The sequence below is a fragment of the Vanellus vanellus genome (assembly GCF_965231255.1).
Source record: "Vanellus vanellus genome assembly, chromosome: 20".
NCBI classification, from domain to species: Eukaryota; Metazoa; Chordata; class Aves; order Charadriiformes; family Charadriidae; genus Vanellus; species Vanellus vanellus.
This window is the reverse complement of record NC_138925.1, coordinates 9,090,766-9,109,170: the sequence shown is the minus strand read 5'-3', so window position 1 is coordinate 9,109,170 and position 18,405 is coordinate 9,090,766. Positions and strand designations below refer to the sequence as shown.

General features: G+C 43.3%; 1 protein-coding gene across 2 annotated transcripts in view; it reads right to left on the bottom strand.

The window, feature by feature from the left end:
* PRDM16 (PR/SET domain 16) overlaps positions 1-18,405 on the bottom strand; it is a gene marked incomplete at both ends in the record, with an annotated part of 335,264 nt that overhangs the window by 183,686 nt on the left and 133,173 nt on the right. The gene's annotated exons all lie outside the window — the stretch shown is intronic.

The window sequence follows — 18,405 nt, the reverse complement described above, 5'->3', positions numbered from 1 at the left end:
GTTAAGGAATGGCATGCAAACGGCAGTCAATAAAGACTTCTTTCTTCAAATAAAAAAAAAGTTCTTCAAGAAAGCGGAATCAGGAAAGAGCCACCTACAATCTAGAAAAACCTGCTAAAAAAACCCTAGAAATGGAAACAAAACGCCCTTTTGCTGAAATACAGTATTTTAGTTTAACGTGCCTCTGTAATTCTTAAGGCATGTAATGCCTTCCTGCAAACTGCACTCCGGCAGTAGTACATTAGCTCCTATAACAATGCCAGCACATAAAGAGTTACTGTTCTTTCCCCCCGCACCCCCCCATAAAGCATTTGACAGCCATGCCTAATAATTCTTTCTGGTGTGGTTTTTCTTTTTCTTGATGTCTTTATGTGAATATGAAGCCAGAGTGAAAGGCTTTGGGTGACCCCCGTGAGAGAGAAAAAGTATGAACTACAGAGAAAAAGAGTGAGATATAGACTCCCTGCCGAGACATAGGCATCTTCTCTGGCAGCTCACAACTTGGCTTCAGAGGGCCTTTGTAAAGGAAAAAGGACTCTTCTTCACTCAGGCTGTGACAATAGGTGTTTTGTCAGAGAGGGACAGGATAAAAAGCAGGGGGTGGGAGGCGAGATCATCATCGGCAAGGGGCTAGCCTTTGGGGCCTGCAGATGTTGGAAGGAGGATGATTTATTGCTCCAGTGTCCTCAGTGGCATTTGGCTACCTTCCCAGAGCCCGGCATTGGTGGCTGGCTGGGAGGAGGGAGCGCCGCACAAGGCATCTCCATCCCTTCTACGGGCAAAGCGCGCCGGGGGCTGCGGGGGGAGCCAGCCGCTGCGAGCGGCCGCAGAGGGCGGCCAGGACGGACCCGCGCCTGCGGGACCGGGACTTGCCCCGAAACAGCCGCGGAGGGAACGGATTAGAGAGTAGTTATTTCTAAACCACTCTAACGCGAGGAATTGACGAACACATTTTGAATGCCCCGGTCTGGAAGGGCCTAGCAGAACCAAGAGGTGCAACGGGTACCTATAAATTACAGGCACGGACAGCCAAGCAACAGCACAGCTCTGTGCTTAGAATAACCAGACCCAATTAAGGCATCGCCAAACAAACCTTAAAACTGAGCAGCTTAGGGGTGTTTTTGTGGGTGCCAACGCACAGGAGCTTACCCGTATAACCTAGGCTATTCGCTCACGGCCATCTCTTTGCCCATTCTTTAACGTAGCAGCGAGTGGAGCCGAGGTGCAAAGCTTTCTGCCCCGGGACGAGTGGGCTCTGCATCTGGCTGACGGATCCCAAAGACAACCTGCTTGGGCGTGTGAACGGGAGGGAGGGATCTGATGGATCTCATGCCTGTTTCTTGCTCAGAAACTACAGAAAGGCTTGGAAGCAGCGAAGGAGGATTGATGCAAATCAGCTGAGAAAAAGAATTGCTGGTTTGGATGTCTCTCCACACCCCCAAAAAATCTCAGAACTGTTTGAAGCTTGCCCACTGCTCCATACATCCAGTATATTGAAAAGTATCCCAGATCACCGAGCCAGGAAGTTCTGGATAATTTCCAAGAAAAAGGAATCACAGCCTAGCAAGAAATACACACCAAGACAGTATATTGCCAAGAGTTTGATTTAGGACTTTTGCTCCAGCTCCTTTCCTCTTTTAATATACAGTTTTCCACCACACTTTCTATATAAATACTGTATCCTACAGCTGACAGCCTCTCTTAGTAGATTTATCCGTTAGCGGATTTACTAAAAATGTTTTCTGTTGAAACAAGGGCACATGCTTCACCTCAGCAAAAGACAAACCCAGAGACAGTACTAAAATACAAAACCAGTAAATCCCAGACAAGATAGACGCAAAGAAAAACTTTTAGAGTCATTTTGTACAGAAATTGTTAGGTAGAAAAACTAAAAAAGTTAGAGGACAATGCAAAAGTGGAAAGTGACTGAAAAAGGCATGAAAGAAAATCTACAAAATTCCCGAGATGAGTGCCCCAATAATAACGCTTAACGAAACCCCACCACTGAAGAGTGCTATTAGTTTCAATTGCCAAGACCCAATAGCACCTATTACGAGGGAAATCTCAAAATGCTTTACTAAGTCCCAGACACACTTTTCTGCGTGTACTCAAAACTGTTATATCCATTTACAGAAGGAAGTGAAGCACTCAGAGTATAAGTGACATGTCCAAGGTCACACACAGAGTCAACGGCAGAGTCAACAGAAGAGTAACTAGATCTTTGCTTAAAATCCCTTGGCTTTGACTGCGAGACAATGGCTCCCCCTCCCACGTAATCAACCAGTTATGGAAAGGCATAAATGCATATTTGCAGGACTAAATATGTTCACTTGAGAATAAAAATGTTTAGATGATTATCTATAAATTATATGACATTATCCAGACCTCTCTGGTTTGGAAGTTGGATGGAAATTTGATGAATTACAAGCAAGACACAAATGTCGTAAGAGAAGCTTTGCTTTGAGTATTTCTCTTGGTCTCTGCAAAAAAGTAAGAATTACAGAGATATACGAAAAGAACACAGATCTGAGTTTTCGAAAACCTCCCAAGTTATTATTGTTATTCCTGATATTAGATTGTTTATCACTATTGGCATTTAATATTCTACTACTCATCTTGCCACAAACTGAGGTTTTCTAAAGTAAGTCAGTGACCGCAAAGTCTGAGCAAAAACATCTATCTAAAAGGCAAAAGAAACAGTCATCTGGACTTTCACGGACGGCCAGGTTTCAAACGCCTGACATTTTCTGATGAAATTGTTATTGCTACCCTATGAATAAGTCCTACATACGCTGCACAACTTGGGAGTCGTAATTAAAATAACTGAGTTGCTTTTTTCTTCATTTCTGTTCTTTGAGACTGTGTTCGGATGTGCTCATATACATACAGATTCTCCTTATTTGAGTGCACCGAATCCTGTGCACTGCATGGTGTCGAGCTCTCCGGCTCCTGAGGAACGTCATGGTACTGGAAGTAGAATATATGTCAAACTACGCTGTAAAGGAACACGCTGTTAAAAGCTGGCTTTGTCTATTTTTTCTTTTTTTTTTTAATAGGCAGTGTTTGGACTACAGACATGGATAATACTGCATCTTTAATGCTTTGCAACAAATTGCCACATCAGCAGTAAATACCTCCACTTAATTTTTCATTTGGATACGATGAAACATTTTTTCCCATGGAAGGAAAAGTCTGGTCTTTGTGAGCGTGGCACTGCCAGCCCAAGTTACAGTAAAGGTTAATCACAAACAAGAGACAAGTAAAGTAGACAAAGAGCATCATACACTTCACTTTTCAATGGATGTTTTCATAAATGTATGAATAATTTAAATTATCATTGCCGAGTATTTATTCGAGTGTTTCAGGGGAAAAAAATGCCTCCTCTTTTTTTTCCCCTCCTTGATTCTTTTCATTTCTGTCTCATCTCTTTTATGTGCTGCATCGGCTGTTTTCTTGCCATCTGAATCAGTTTTTGGGAACAATGGGATGTATGAGGGCTGAGGGGGCAGTTGAAGAATACAGCCCTTGTTGTACACTCTGTGACTTGACATTGATTAATGAGGGTGCGGACATGGGCAGAATTTGATAGAGAGGGAAGGGGAAATTGGAGGACCTGAGGGCACCAGAAGGAGGAGGGCAAGGAGATGACAGAGAGAAGGCGAGAGCGATGCCAGTGACTCTGCGCAGTACGTGGAAACAGCGAGCGGCGGAAGTCACACCACTCGGGGCCATCCACCGTGAGAGACCCGACGGAGCTGGAGAGACTTCTTGTACCATGAGAAAGACCTAACGTGACAGTGGGGCACTTCAGAGACGATCACACCTCTCTCCAGGTTTATCCTGCACGTCAAGACTCGTTGTGTCAACATAACCCTTTCCTTCGCGTGAACATTTGCTCCCAAAAATATCGGCAGAAAAAGCTTTGCCGCTGCCTCTATTCTTTCACACATACCTCAGTCTCCACCCTGTTGGTTTACTTTGAAAACCTAAATACACTGAGGTTTGTAACCTTTTCTGCAGGAGTCTAAAACATGTACAACTGTGCTTAAAAAGAAAATTCAAATCAAGGTTTTCTGGATTTTGGGGGACGGTTAGGTTGGTACCACTTTGGAGAGAGAAGAGTTTTCCAAATCCTATTAATCCAGCAGGATGTCTTTTATTTTCTCATGCAAATAAATCACAAGTACTGATGCTGGTCCGAAAAGAGCCACGTTCATATACTGAAAAGCCAGAGATGGTTTTGGTTCACTGAAAGTTTGGGGGATGTGGCATGGCGCTTTTTTAAATTTTTTTTAAGAAACCCGCCTTCCCCCTCCAGAGGCGCAGGCCTGCAAAGCGCCTAATCAGTTGGTCAAGTTGTAGGAGAACAACAACACGTTTCTTGAGTCTTGCTGGGTGGTACAGGGTTAATGAAGCCTGAAGCACACGCTCACCAGGCTTTCTTTAGTTGTATTAAACTGGGAAAAAATTAGGTGTATAATAGAAAAATTCAAAAAGAAGCACAATGAAAAAGGACTGCAATGCCTTAAGAGCGTGTAAAAAATTCTTTGCATACAGAAATCTTCAGATTTCTTTTGATAATGTAGCAGACAAAAGCACTTAAATATGATTAAACAGAATTTGAAATTTGTTGCTTCAGACTTGGTATCATTTTTATCTGTTTTTTCACTGACGTGCCTGTATGCTTGTTCTTATCATACACGTTCTGCAATACTAACAAAAAGCTTAAGTCGAAGTAACAAAAGTCTCACATTTAAGATATATCGCATTTGATAGTTGTGTAAGTTATGCGTAACATTTCTACAAAGAGCAAGATACGAAAAGACCGGTCTGACCATGTGGAAACATTCTCATTTAGTCTCAAAATACAAGAATGCAAAATAACTATTTTCCTTAAGCGTGACAAATGAGCGCGCTAGTTGGAGACCAAAGTTTACACCTCTATTTAGCGCTTCAGCCTGGGGGGGCGGTTCCCCACAGGAGGCACAGTACCGCCTGGAGGAAGGGGCCGGGTCTCACCTTCGTGGAATTGTAGATGAATTGAAAATAATATCCTAAGTAAAATGAAGGAATTCCTTACGGTGTCAAATAACCCAATACAAAACTATAAGGCAGGAAATACGAAATGCCGTCGGCCCTGGGGCTACAGATAGAGGGCAAAGACACGTAAGCCCCGAGGCGGCACTCCAGTTGGCCCACAGTCGTATCTCCCTACAAAAGAACTGCTGCTCAGAATCACTGTCCCCAAAGAGGTTGGCCAAGGAGCCTGAGGCAGAAGGGTCGACAGACCCAACTCTTCCCCACTCCGCTCCAGGACGGACTGCGGGTCTTTCCCCCGGGTGCCGGTGCGCTGCGCTGCGCCCCACTGATCTGGGAACTGCCCGTGGCAGACTTGGGACGATGAGGAGAAACTGTGTGAGAGCACCAACACAGGGGAAGATCCAAGCAGACAGCTGTCACGCGTCTCTTTCTAGTACGTGGCAGATAGATTGTTCGCTTATTCTGCCGTTTCAAGGTGCAACTGAACAGCGTTCGCTGGAACTAGTAACTGATGCCGGCCGCGTTGGATCCCGCCCTCTGCGAAGAAAGATGAAGCTGTTGGCTGAGACCGAACCGAAATGGTCACCAAAGTGCTCCAAAGCTTCACACTGGTCCATGTGCTGCTCAGTCCGCTTCCTCGGAAGGGCTTCCGCAAACAAGGTGATATCTCAAGAGCACTGTAGCCACCACGTGAGAACCTGCTGCTTTAGGAGTGAAATACGGCACGTTTTGTGCAGCAGGAAAGACAGACAGGACCTACAGTACATCTTGGAATTATTACTATTAAACACCACTAGCAATACCCTACTAGCCAGAAATCGTTACAGAAACTGCTCTTGATGAAACCTGGAAACTAAGCCGCAGCAGGTTCAGTAATTTCAGAGAGAGAGAGAGAGAGAATCCACCCCAAAACAGCAACAGCCCAGTTCTCAGACTCAAATTCAAATTGTTTTGCCTTTCTCCACCACTCCAGATAAATTCGATATCTGCCAGACTACTGACTGTTCATGTGCTAATCTGACTCAGACTCTCATTCATGGCTGTTCTCTTTTGCATAAAACATTAAATGTTCATTTAAGGGGACAGTTGTCCCTACACCCTGCGCGAGAGCTCTCCCCACCAGCCTGCTGGCCACGCTCACGCGTCCCACTTTCCCGTCGCCTGGGGGAGAGCGAAAGCGCCTGGTTTTTGCTGGCGTGTATATAGAGGGAACGCAGAAAAGTTTCACAGATGAGTACAGAATCTCCTCCCTGCCTCTCACCTGCCGTGACCACCACCAGCCAGCCACCGGCTTTAACGCCTCACCCAAAGAGCACCAGGAAAGTCCTCCACGTGGCTATCGGTTGCCTCCTGGCTGCTAGGCGCGCGCAACCTGTTTGAGCGCCAGTGATTTCTGTGCGCAACGACAAAACCAGCCTCCTGTCCCCGAACATCTGGCCGAGCGCAATGTCTTAGACTTTTTCACTGCGGCGGCGGCGTCTTCCAGCGTTTCCCTTTCTCCCTCTCCCTCTGCATCCAGACAAGCAGCCCAGTGATCACCTGCAATGGCAGCCACAGAGGGTGACCTGAGCCCTAGAGCTACTGCTGGAACAAATGAGAGAGCTTAACTAGAGCAAGACTGGCATAAAAAGGAAAGAGAAAAAAAGAGAGGAACAAAGATTCCGTCCAATTTGCTCTTTTCGGCATTGTAAAAACTGGCCTGTTTCCCAGTATATCACTCTGCCATTGAATAAGGTCAATTGCAGAGCAGTTCTTCAGTCATCCTGATGGGTTTTCATGAGAAAGTGAATGGAGTGCAAATTAGCCAAAGTCGTCACAAGCTTTTTTACTGTCACTCTAAGCCTGACAGTCCAAAGGAAAATGAGGATTAATAAATCTAACGAACTTTCTCTATTATCCAAGCCAGGTTAGGAAACTATTTATTGTCTCTCTTTTTCTATGTTTCATCCATTTTGCCTACTGTGGTGAAGCATTTCAAGAAGAAAGAAACAACAGACGCATGCACACACACGCTTGCACGCACACACAGAGCTTAACCTCTCCAAATCTGCTAGACAGAGCCATAGACGTACCAGAAAATAAAGGCACAGGCATCATGCGAGCAAATCAAGATTTTAAAATAATTCTACCTTGTACATACCGTATAGTTTTAGATGAATCCTTACAGCTGCTGATTTCCATTAACTAATTTGTGTTCAATGTGCTAAACATACATATTTTATGGGAGAAAGAATAATGACTGCTAGCAAGTCTTAAAACTTGCCTTTTTTGTTAAGAGCAAAAAATTGGTTTTAAGTTAAGGGGAAAATTTTTTTAACAATTATATTCACATGTGTGAAGTAGATTTTAGCGTATTTTCAAAGTACTATTTTTTTAATAGCATAAGGCGTTTCAGCAGCTAGTAGTCTAGAATGAAAATCTTTACTAATTTATTAAAATCATTTGTATTCAGGTAGCTTTTAGAAAACTAGCTTAACTAAGAGAGAATTGCCTGAAACATTCTCAGAGCCCAGGAGGTCACGCCGAGCCTATTGCAGAAGTGACGCAAAAGACCTCCGTGAACCATTCAGCACTTTTTGTTTGGGAGGTTTAAGTATGTGTGTATGTCTATACATATATATGTATGTATGTACGTCAGTCCAGCAAATGCAAATCTGTCCAACCTCACAGTTGGACAAAATGTTCTCCCGTGTAATTTGTAATACATTGCGATCAGTACAGTAGTTTTCATTCAAGAGTCTCAAAGTCCTTAAAAGCTTCCATGAATCAGGCCTCATGCTGTCTGAAAATAGATGTATATGTTGCCAGAATGCAAGTTTTAAGCACCAATTAAGACATTTTTGCAGTAAAACAGGTGGGGAAAAGGAGACAAAGAGATTAGTCACTTGCTAATGTCCTTGAAGATAAACGCCTGGGAGGAGACCAGCACGAATTTCAGGCCAACTGGCTCCTACGGTAATCTTAACAAAAAGTGATCAAACTTCTGATTTCTGAGGATTAGAAATACACTAATGGTGGAAGCGAACAAAATACACTGTAAACAAAAGTTTGGCACCAGGACCCCAATAAAAACAACCCTAGTATTATGAATAAGGACAAAGATGATAAGAGAACATTGAACGAATCATGTACAAAGCCAACAACTTTTTTTAGACTAAAATGCTGAACATCAACACTAGCTACGATCTAAAATGATGCAATCTTTCATCTTCCTTCTGATAACTATGAAAACTCTCGCTTCTTGCCTTTGTGCTCGTACTGACAATGAGGGTACTCATTAATAGGAAGGAAACGGGTCAAAAGAAAAAGCAAGGTTTCATTCTGGAAGCTACTACAAAAATTGCTTTCATTTATTCAGTATTTCTTTGAGATAATCAAATTGTATAAAAAAAAAATCATTAAATACATAGTTGGCCATATTCATGGCTGCAGTGGGTAACAAACCAGTTTAAAGTCAAGTCAAAGTGTTTGTTTCAACACTTTGTTTTCATCTTTTATGTGGAGACACTTATCAGAATAAATTCCCCCCGAGGAAGCTCATGCTACAACCTGACTAACCAAAGGAAAATTGTTTAGCATTCAAAGCAATCTGGGGTTTGTTGAGATTTCCCTTCTCCTACTTTTACAGTCACTTGTCATTGCATTTAATAAGAGAGAAAACTTTCCTGACCATCTAAATTATGCCATTCAAGATATTAAGGAAAACACACATACCCCAAAGTAAAGGTAAAATTATGCTGCAATCATCAAATCAGCCTTCTCTTCTTTATCCCATCTGTATATTCTCCTGTAAATGCTCAAGTATTGCCTCAAAAGCTACACAAGCAGCACAGTCCTACCTGCTTACCACTTAAATTGCTGGTATTTTAATCTCATCAAAGAATCTGAGTTTTTCTTCCTGCTGTTTTGACTTTGCTGTCTCTTAGTCTTGTCACATTCACTAGTTTTGAATAAGTGCAGAACTTGCATTTACAGAATTTGCAATCTGCAAGATTGTTTAAGTGATTTATCAAATACTTTGATTGAACACTTATTGCTGTTCCAGTTCTGAATCTCATTTAAATTGACTGGGGTTGACATGAGCCTTTCGAGAGAACACAGAAAGGAGTCCGGGCTGTGTCAGGTACAGCAGAGGGGAAAAAAGTTCCACCTCCAGCCACAGCACTTCTGGAATTGCACACTGATAAAATCAGCCAAGTAATATACTCCTTATCAAGCACTCTACGTCTGATAAAACCCGAATACCAACAGTTAGACAGGTTTAGCTTATGTATGATCCAGCGCAATGCCTCTGCCGGTAGGTTCACAATGCGCAGAGTGTGTAGCGTCACCCACGTTTCTAAAAGAGAAACTTCTTATTGTCTGTCTGTGGAGCTATAGGGTCCGTGACTGTGGTGTGCTCTGCACAGCCACGGAGACCACATCACTGCAACAGAGGTTACCATCGCTTTGCTCTCACAGCCAACATACAGATCACAGTAACGCCGACCTCTATGGAGCTCTGAAATATCTGCAAAGGTGAAAAATGGTCAATTTTTGTCATCAAATGGATGATTTACTTCTGGGGGATAATAACCAAATTGAAGGCAAATAAGTGTGAAGGTCTACATAGGAATCTAACTGGGAGGGACGCAGCAAAACTCTTCCCATCAAACTAGAAAGCAACGGCAACGCACCACAGACAAATATTGGAAGATACCTTTTTTAACGTGAAAAAGAAAACACATCTGTATGCACAAACTTCCTTTGCATTTACCTCTCTGATCCTGCACTAAGTGTGCGCCCTGCATAACCTTTTAGCGTGTCGTTTGTATTTACCCCCACTCCAAAGATAACATTCACTGGATGAATTAACCAAAGCCATCAGAGGTGACTCAAGTGATCGTGTACCTGATTATCACCCGCTTTAGGTGCACAGCTCTGACAAGGAGAAGATTCTCCTATCAGGCTGCCCTGAGAAACCCTCAGCTTTGAAATGTTTTTATCCACTTCATGTAAAATAGTCAACGTTTGTTATCTCCAAGGATGCTGCAAATCCATTCCCCCCTTCAGGATTTTGGTGGAGAAAAGGGGCGCTGAAATGGGTACACTGGGTGTGAGGGGCTGTGACGGGGGTACCGGCGCTGGCAGCCAACGCTGAGTCTGGCTGCTCCCGCTCATCGCGGACTTGCCTGGTTGTGGTGAGGCCACAAACGAGCCTCTACAGATTTCTATCAAGAAATGTCATGGAGGCTTTTAGACTCGGCATTCCCTAATAAACGCTTATTGCCTTTGTTCCTAGTTTTGCTTAAGTTCATGAGATTTTACAGAGCTTTACCAAATCACCTACCGGTTCCCCTTGCATGCTCAATGCCTGATGCTCGATTGAGGTACCAGTTGAAATTCACTACCAGTACGTTAAATTCATGCAAGAGAGGGGCTTCCCTGTTATTTCATCATTTAAGGCAGAACAAATACAGTCTCCAGGAACATTTGCTGTCTGCCACATCACTTTCAATGGTATAACCATTTAGAAACAAAACTTGGAAATTACTAAAAGTACACCGATGCCCAAATAAACCTCCTCAAAAATAACAAGTAAAGATGGGCCAAAGCCAGAGTGGATTTCAAGCACCCAGAGTTCCGAGGTGATCAGATACAGAGTTTCCATCCTTTATAACAAGCAAGCAAAGATACGAATAAACGAAGAGAAATTGTTTCAGTTCATAAGAGATTAAAACGACATGCTTTTGCAGCATGACGGTCGCGAGTCTTTCTTACTAACTCTGTTGTCTTTCAGGCTCATGGCATTTTCAATGCTTCCTCCAAACTCATGTGGGATAATGCACTTCCAAAAAGTAGGCTCTAGGTATGCACATTCTTAAAATCAACCACTCAACACGCAACCAAATAAAAGTGAGCTTTCCTACCCATTTTCCCCAAGAAAGGAAGCTCAGAGCCCTTTTATGCATTGTGAATGGCCCACCTAATTTAGACTGAATTATACCCTAACCTTCATTTCCCCTTTACTTCTTTGCTCCATTCAGCAGTTTCTGACTTCAGCTAATTCACTAACAATCCCAGCTGGTCCTTCCCAGCTCCCAGTTCTTTAGCACATTGTCCAAGGAAACTATGTGCTCCCATCTACACTGGTATTCCACTCTCCAATTAACCTACTGCTGAGAGGCTTTACCCCTTTCCACCATCCATTCCTCTGCACATACATTTTTTTAACCTTTTACTTCTTGAATTAAAGTTTGTAAGATCTCTTCCAGGTGAGAAGGTGTTAAATTTATTTGCTAAATGTGGTGCTGGTTACTCAGGAAGACATAACACGCACAATCAGGTGATGGCTATGAAAAAATAATCTGGTTGATCTCGAATGCATTTCAAAGCCAAGTATTAAGGCACAGTTGTTTAAGATACAAGTAAACAAATAACAAAAGAATTTCAACACTTGCTGTATGACAGGCATATGCTTGTTCTTATTACTGAAACCGTGCAGAGGAACTAAGGTCAGCCAGAGGTATGGCTGGTATTTGATCTACAGAGCCCTGCAGTAGCGCTGCTTGAGACACGTAGATGGATTTTCTACTCTCATTATTTAGAAACAATCAATCACCTTTTTATCATACAGTTATAACTTTGATGACATTAAAATGAATGCCCGTACCCACGCAACGTGTTCTTTACTGTGAAAGTGTTACCACGTCTGCAGTGATAACAGTCTTAAACACGTCCGTATTTCAGATCTATTTTACCGATTACTTTAAGTATACTGTTTTGTCTAATCAGACATAGATGATCCTAGTCATTGCGTGCCCGATCACCACTCATCTACTTGCACAACCACAACAAACCAGGCTAGAAACAGTTCTGCTATCGTGGGATAAAAGCCAAGACTTCAAGATCTCGCAGTCCCCTACCCAATGACTGTGTAATTATACACAGAAAATTCCCACAGCAAATGTTAATAACCCTCACTGGGTTCAGGCTAGAGACTTGTCCCTCCTCTGTCATGGTGAATGTCTGCACATAGCCTGTGCGGACCAAAAAAGTGTCCTCCTGTTTACTTAAACTGTTGCACTTATTCCAAAAACCTCTTCTCTAGTGTAGATCAAGACCACATTTTTAAAGACCTAAACTTCAACGTATGCTTCCGGAGAGGCATTTAACATTTCATTTTCTGACACAATGCCAAGTGTCTTCTTTCTAGGTAAATGGCACAGATCTCATTGTTGACAAGATCCTAGATAAAACAAAGATAGTGAAAAAGTAATTGATGGCTATTAAACACCTACCTCCCCCAATCCCTTCTTTCTTGTACATTTGCTTAGAAGCAAGTGAGCATAATAGCAGCACAGTGCTCAGAAAGTGGTTTTCAGAATCAGGCAGTGAGAAAGTCAATATGGAGCAGTGTGTCCATTTGTTTTGATTTATCTCACTAACTTCAATTGACAGTTAATTCATCAGAGTAGGAAAACGCCAGTCTAGTGAAAACACAACTCATGAAGGAGAGAGAACGGAGTGGAAAACGTAGAGTGTGGATAATACAGGTAATAAATTAAAGGATACAGTATCAGTATTTTATCATTCTCATTCTGAATTTGCTCTATTCCTACTCTTGCCAATTACAGTTTATAGTAAACAGTAAATTTACACATGCATTTACTGATACATATCACACACACACAAGCCCTTTACAAAATAAAGCAACTCGAAAAACAGGAAAAGACAGCAAAAGAAGTCACTTTGGCTCAAATTTCTAAATCTGAAATTTACAGCAGATCACTACAACATCTTGTCATAAACTGCCGGCAAGACGAGAATTTACAGTGTGAACGTTGGCTTGGATTTAAAATCCACAAAAACATAAGAGTTGCAAACGAGATTTTCGATAGCAATCCACTGGCACAAGTGCAGCCCAGCCAGCGAGCAAGGATGAAGACTTACGTCTTCACAAGGTAGCAAGAAACGCCCTGGGCAGAGAAGGGTCCGCCCAGCCCAGAAGCCTTAGCGGGGCACTGTTTGGTGCCTTCCCCGTTTTAGTCCCTTGACCCCACAACTCCTCCCTTTATGTCATTTGTTATCACCCAGAAACACGTAATTTCTCCATGGGTTTTTGGTTGGGTTGGGTTTTTTTGCCCTTAATGCCCCCCTGCTCCCAAAGGATAGCTTCAAGGTCATTCCTGACATTACACCACCACCAGTGATGAGAATGAAAGGTGGCCACAGTGGTTGGGGAGCACCGTGAGCCTGGCCAAGTGCCACTGCGTGTGCCTCGTAGACTCCAGTATGCAGAGCCATTGTATAAGAAATATCAGAGAGAACATCCCTGCCTACTCCTGCTGATATATCCACTTAGGGACTGGACTCACACCATCCCAGTCCTCTCTGAACCTTCTGATCTACCTGTCTCCACAGGTAGCATGTTCTGGAATTCACTTTTCACTACATAAATTAGTACTTGCTTGTATTTAATTTGAACACTTTTTCTACTAGTTTCACCAAATGCTTATTTCTTAAATACCAATTCCAAATTCCCTTTATCCACTGCTTTCAGAATTTTGGAAACTTCAAGAGTATCTACCTTCTCCTCTCCAAACTCAGCAAATCCAGATTTTCTAGTTCCTCCTCCTAGAACGGTCCTGCTCAGTCCTCTTGGAAATTCTAGTTGCCTTCCCCTATTCTTTCTCCAATTCTGCTCTACCTCTCAAGGTTGCCTTTGAGTAACCCGGTCTAGTGGAAGGTGTCCCTGTCCGTAGCAAGCAGGTTGGACTAGATGATCTTTGAAGGTCCCTTCCAACCCAAACCATTCTATGGTTCTATGATTCTCCTCTCACCAGAGCTGCAAGATAGAGGCACACCAAGGTCTATATGGCAGCATGACGATGTCCTCTGTCTTCTTCTCAACATCCCTCCTGGTGAGCCCAGTGTACTGTTGACTTTTTTTGGCTGCCACTGCACGTGGAGCCAATGAATTCAGTGATCTACCAGCAGACACTGCAAGCTCTCTTCCCTGTGTTCTGTCTGCCAGTTTGAAGTTCAGCATTGCACAGACACAGCTTAGATTATTCTTCCCCGGATACACTAAATTACGTGACCTTACATTTATCTAAATGGAAGCTAACCTGCAATCGGTTTTGCCCATTCACTAAGTTTTGCAGGGTTACTGACATTTCGGTCAGCACCATCCTTGATGCTTAACTTATGTCTCAACCCAATTTCTGCTCCAAAGAACACAGACAACTCAACAAGAATATGAACTTCCTGGATGCCTTTTTTTTTTTTTTTAAATCAAGCTCGTATGCTTATTAAAACCTAAGCACAGCTGCAGTGGTCTATAAGAAATTAAGCTTCTTTCTGTCCATTTCCCAGGAAACTGGACAAGAGCCAAAAATAATCTGTCCTGTTTAAACTAAGTATCTGCATTTTGCCTCAACAACTCTCCAGAAAGGCAGCCTTTTTATCTCCCTTCCACACTGCTGAAATTCATTGTGGAGATGATATAAGTACTTATGAATAGCAAAAGATACTCAGCTTCTGAGAGTGGACATGTCTGTAAATCAGTACTTAGAACAATAGCTCAGTCAGTATTTAAGAGCCGAGATGCACACACCTTTTGTTTGAAAGCAAGTAAATATACAACAAGGTGCAAGCTTCGTAACAGTGTAGTACTTTTGCACTATTCATCTCTCTCAATAAGAGGTTAAACACAACCACTGCCGAGTGCAAAACAGATTGCATCAACTCTAAGTGTCCTACGACTTCATATCCCTAGCTACAAGACTGCAAAGGCACAAATATGTGTTAGCAACACAGAAGATATAAAGAAGTCACATCCTGAACTTTCACCCAAATATCCAAATTAAATCAGAAGTCTTCCAAAGGTTTAGACAGGTCTAGATGTTCCTGTTATAATCACAAGCCACTGCATTTCGAGGGCTTTTATTGCTCGGAAAGGAAAATATCAATTATTGCAGTAGGGTTTATTGGTATGTACGGTCACAGGAAGATAGGAAAGTCTCCTAGCCAAAACGCCAGGCTTGTCCAGTGAATAGGCTAAACTCCTCATAACCTTAACGTAATTTCAAAACATTTGTCTTTTATCGGCATCCAGTTCCTAAACGTCTTGTGGCTGACGTTCGCCATCGCTTGACACTGCAATAGGAATTTCACAAGCAGGTTCTCCAGTCTGGTTTTGCCCTGTTGCTCACTCGGCTGCTTCCACACTCCCCCACACCTGCGATTCCATCCTCGCCTCTTCCTTCTCTTTCACCAAAAGTTGAAACATTCCAAAACATTCAAATATACCACAAGTTCTAATAATCTACCAAAGGTGTAAAATCTGCTGGCGTTAAATTTTTGCACGCCGACATTTCTGCTACGTGGCTGGACGCAGCAGTCCCAGCCCACGCGCGCATCAGCGTCACCGCACGCATGTCAGAAGGACGCGGCGTGAGGCGGGCTCCCAGCCCGCATTCGCGCTTCGGCTGCCTTCCTCGGCTCACGGCACACACGCAACAACACAGCACTAGTAACCACCACCAGTATCAAAGGCTAAGTCACTGGAGCTGTATTTAATTCTTCCATCGCAAAAGCTTTCAAGTCAACTCAATTAAAGTAATCCACCGCAATGATTCAAGTTTTACAGACAAGGATTTCCCCCCCCTCAAGTGAGCAGCTTGTGATTTAACAGTAACGTTTCAAAGTTGTTAACCAACCCTTTCTTACATTACATAAAAGATGAAGAAAGCAAAAAGGTATAGGCACTAAAAAGATAGCTGATGTCTTACGGTATTAGGGGTGGAATTATCCAACCCCACTAGAGCTAAGAGCAGCTGCCTGCGTTGTACAGGCGGACACTCACCCACGCTACACTTGACAACTCTCCCCTCCTTCAAAAGACAAATATTTATTCCCCTCCTCGCTGCAAGTCCTTTGGACTACGGCTGTTGTCAGCTAAAAGTGGATCTTTTATTTCATATCAGGCTCTTTGACACTTGTCAAGTTCACTGTAAAAAAATTTCAGCTCTTGCACCATTAAAATCACGCTCCAAATAAATTTTTTTGCTGCACAAAAATACTTTTAGCACATACGTTTGCAATCCAGTTTTTAAAATACGCTTCGAACCAATAAATTGGATTTAAATTTGCAAGAACCCCTCGTCAAGAGTTCCGAAATCACTGTAGCCCGTCGCCCCGCGAGGCGCTTTGCTGCCCAGCCCGTAGCCCTCCCTGCGGCTCCGGGGCAGCCCGGCCGACCAACGCAGGGCCCAGCCGGCGGGAACTCGCTCACTGCTCAGACCTACCACTTTCTGACTTCAAGACAGGAGGTTTATCCAGCTCCCCACATCACTCTTCTTTTCCAAACATTTGGCTCTGGCGATTCCCCCCCCCCGCCCCTTCCCTTTCCCTTACTCCAAGTTTAAGGCAGTTCACCACTTACGGTCATTTACAGCTTACATCTCAGTAAATCCAGAAGGTGTCTGATGAAAAAGAGGGACTAGCCAAGCATCTTAATCCCCCTGTTCATTCATGCTCTCTGTAATGTTCTTTCAGGCCTCTGCTGAGAGACTAGGCTGAAATGAAGGCTGATAAATTAGTCTGGAGGGAAACAAGGCAGATTCTGCTTGTAAAAGGTCATTCCAACTTTGTTCTGGGTGAGGGTTTATCTTGACTGCAGCTGCGACAGACAATGGCCGGGGCCTAAACGGCAGAAATCCTAGCTCTGCTCATGAAATTACTGTGCTGATAAGGTAGAATGGACTTCAGTGAGATCTAAATGGGAAAAGGGAGGTGGGGGACAAGGGTGAAATGTAGGTATTTTTGAACATGATTGAACAGGGATGACACAATAAGATGTACAATTAAAGCAATGACTTGCCCGGGCATTATCCGAAAGTGAAGAAACATACTGCTCGCTAATCAGATCAAAAGGGAGAAAATACCCGTTTCTGTGTGCTGAACGAACTGCCCCAGTACAAACACAGGCACAACTGGTCTGAATGCTGCACTTCCTGTACTTTCTGCTGCGCTTTCTAAAGGTTATGAAATACATGAAACACAAAGGCGATTCCTAAAGACCAGGGCCTCTGAACTGCTGCATCCTTTACCAGTCATTACACCGCTTCCAGGACACGCCGGAGATTTACTTCACCAGCGACACGCGCCAAGAGCAGCCCAAATGAGCCCCACTGCAGAGCGTGCAGGAGCAGGACATCTGGGTGAGAACACTCTTCAGTGAAAAGCACTTTTATTTTTTTAAGCACGTTTTGTGCATTTCTGGGGCAAAGAGAGTAAGCGATGGCAAGTTCTGACGAACCGCTCTCTAGGCTGTGCTTCCTGATGTGTACACAGACTGACTTTCCCTGTGCGAGAGACGCCTCTCCTTTATTTACACACCCCACTTGAATGTGCATGTCTCTGATCAATGCAAACACATTAAACGGTCACAGTATACTGTTACCAGTCTGGGACCCGATTACGCTAACCAGCTTCCACTTGGGCCTCTGCCTCAGATGATCTTGTTATCTGTTTGCTTTCAGAGAGCACAGAGAGAACCGGGAAACGAAGAGAGATGCCCCATGAGTCAAGGTGGCTGTTTTGCAAGGACGCTTCGCCAAGCAGCTGGCCTTAGTCACAACTTGAGAAACAAGGCGCACGATTAGTAATGACATTTCCAAAGACACCCCTATGCACGGAAATGCTCCTTCCACTCCCACCAGTCCGCCCGCCACCTTGTCTGACCACTGGACCTCCTCCTGCAGACGTGCTTCTTCCATTAACGCTCCTAAATGTGACTCAAACTGAGCTTCACACCTTCCTTGGATAAACAGCCCGTGTTTTTCAAAGTTGTAAACTTTCAGTACAAGGACTGTCTCATTTTGTACGGGTCCCAGTACTTTGCTGTGATGAAATACACAAAAAGAGGAAAGGATGAATAATTAAATTATAAGTTAACAACTGAGAACAAAGATCCACCTATGTCCCACCACTTCAGAAAGAGCGATAGACTCAACTTTTCATTTTCACCTCTATGTACAACAACATAACTCCCTTGCATTTCCAGAGCCAAATAAAAAGCAATCAAAGTGCCAAAATGTGTGAAGTGCTAAATCCCACAAAGTAAGAGTTGCTACATTTAGCAGTTCTCCAAATCTGCGGTGCTGCTCCATATTTGCTATGGGAAGAGGAGGACGCTGCCAAATTATGCAGAGAATGCGATTTCCCCTTTTTCTAAAAGTAATTAACATAATATTTTACTCTGGAAAATTCACCGTTGTTACTTCTTGTATCATACAGATTGAGGTAAAGAAATTTAATTTAGAACCTTCGGACTTCATGACTAACCAGGAATTCAAATGAGGTTCACTGAAAGGTTTG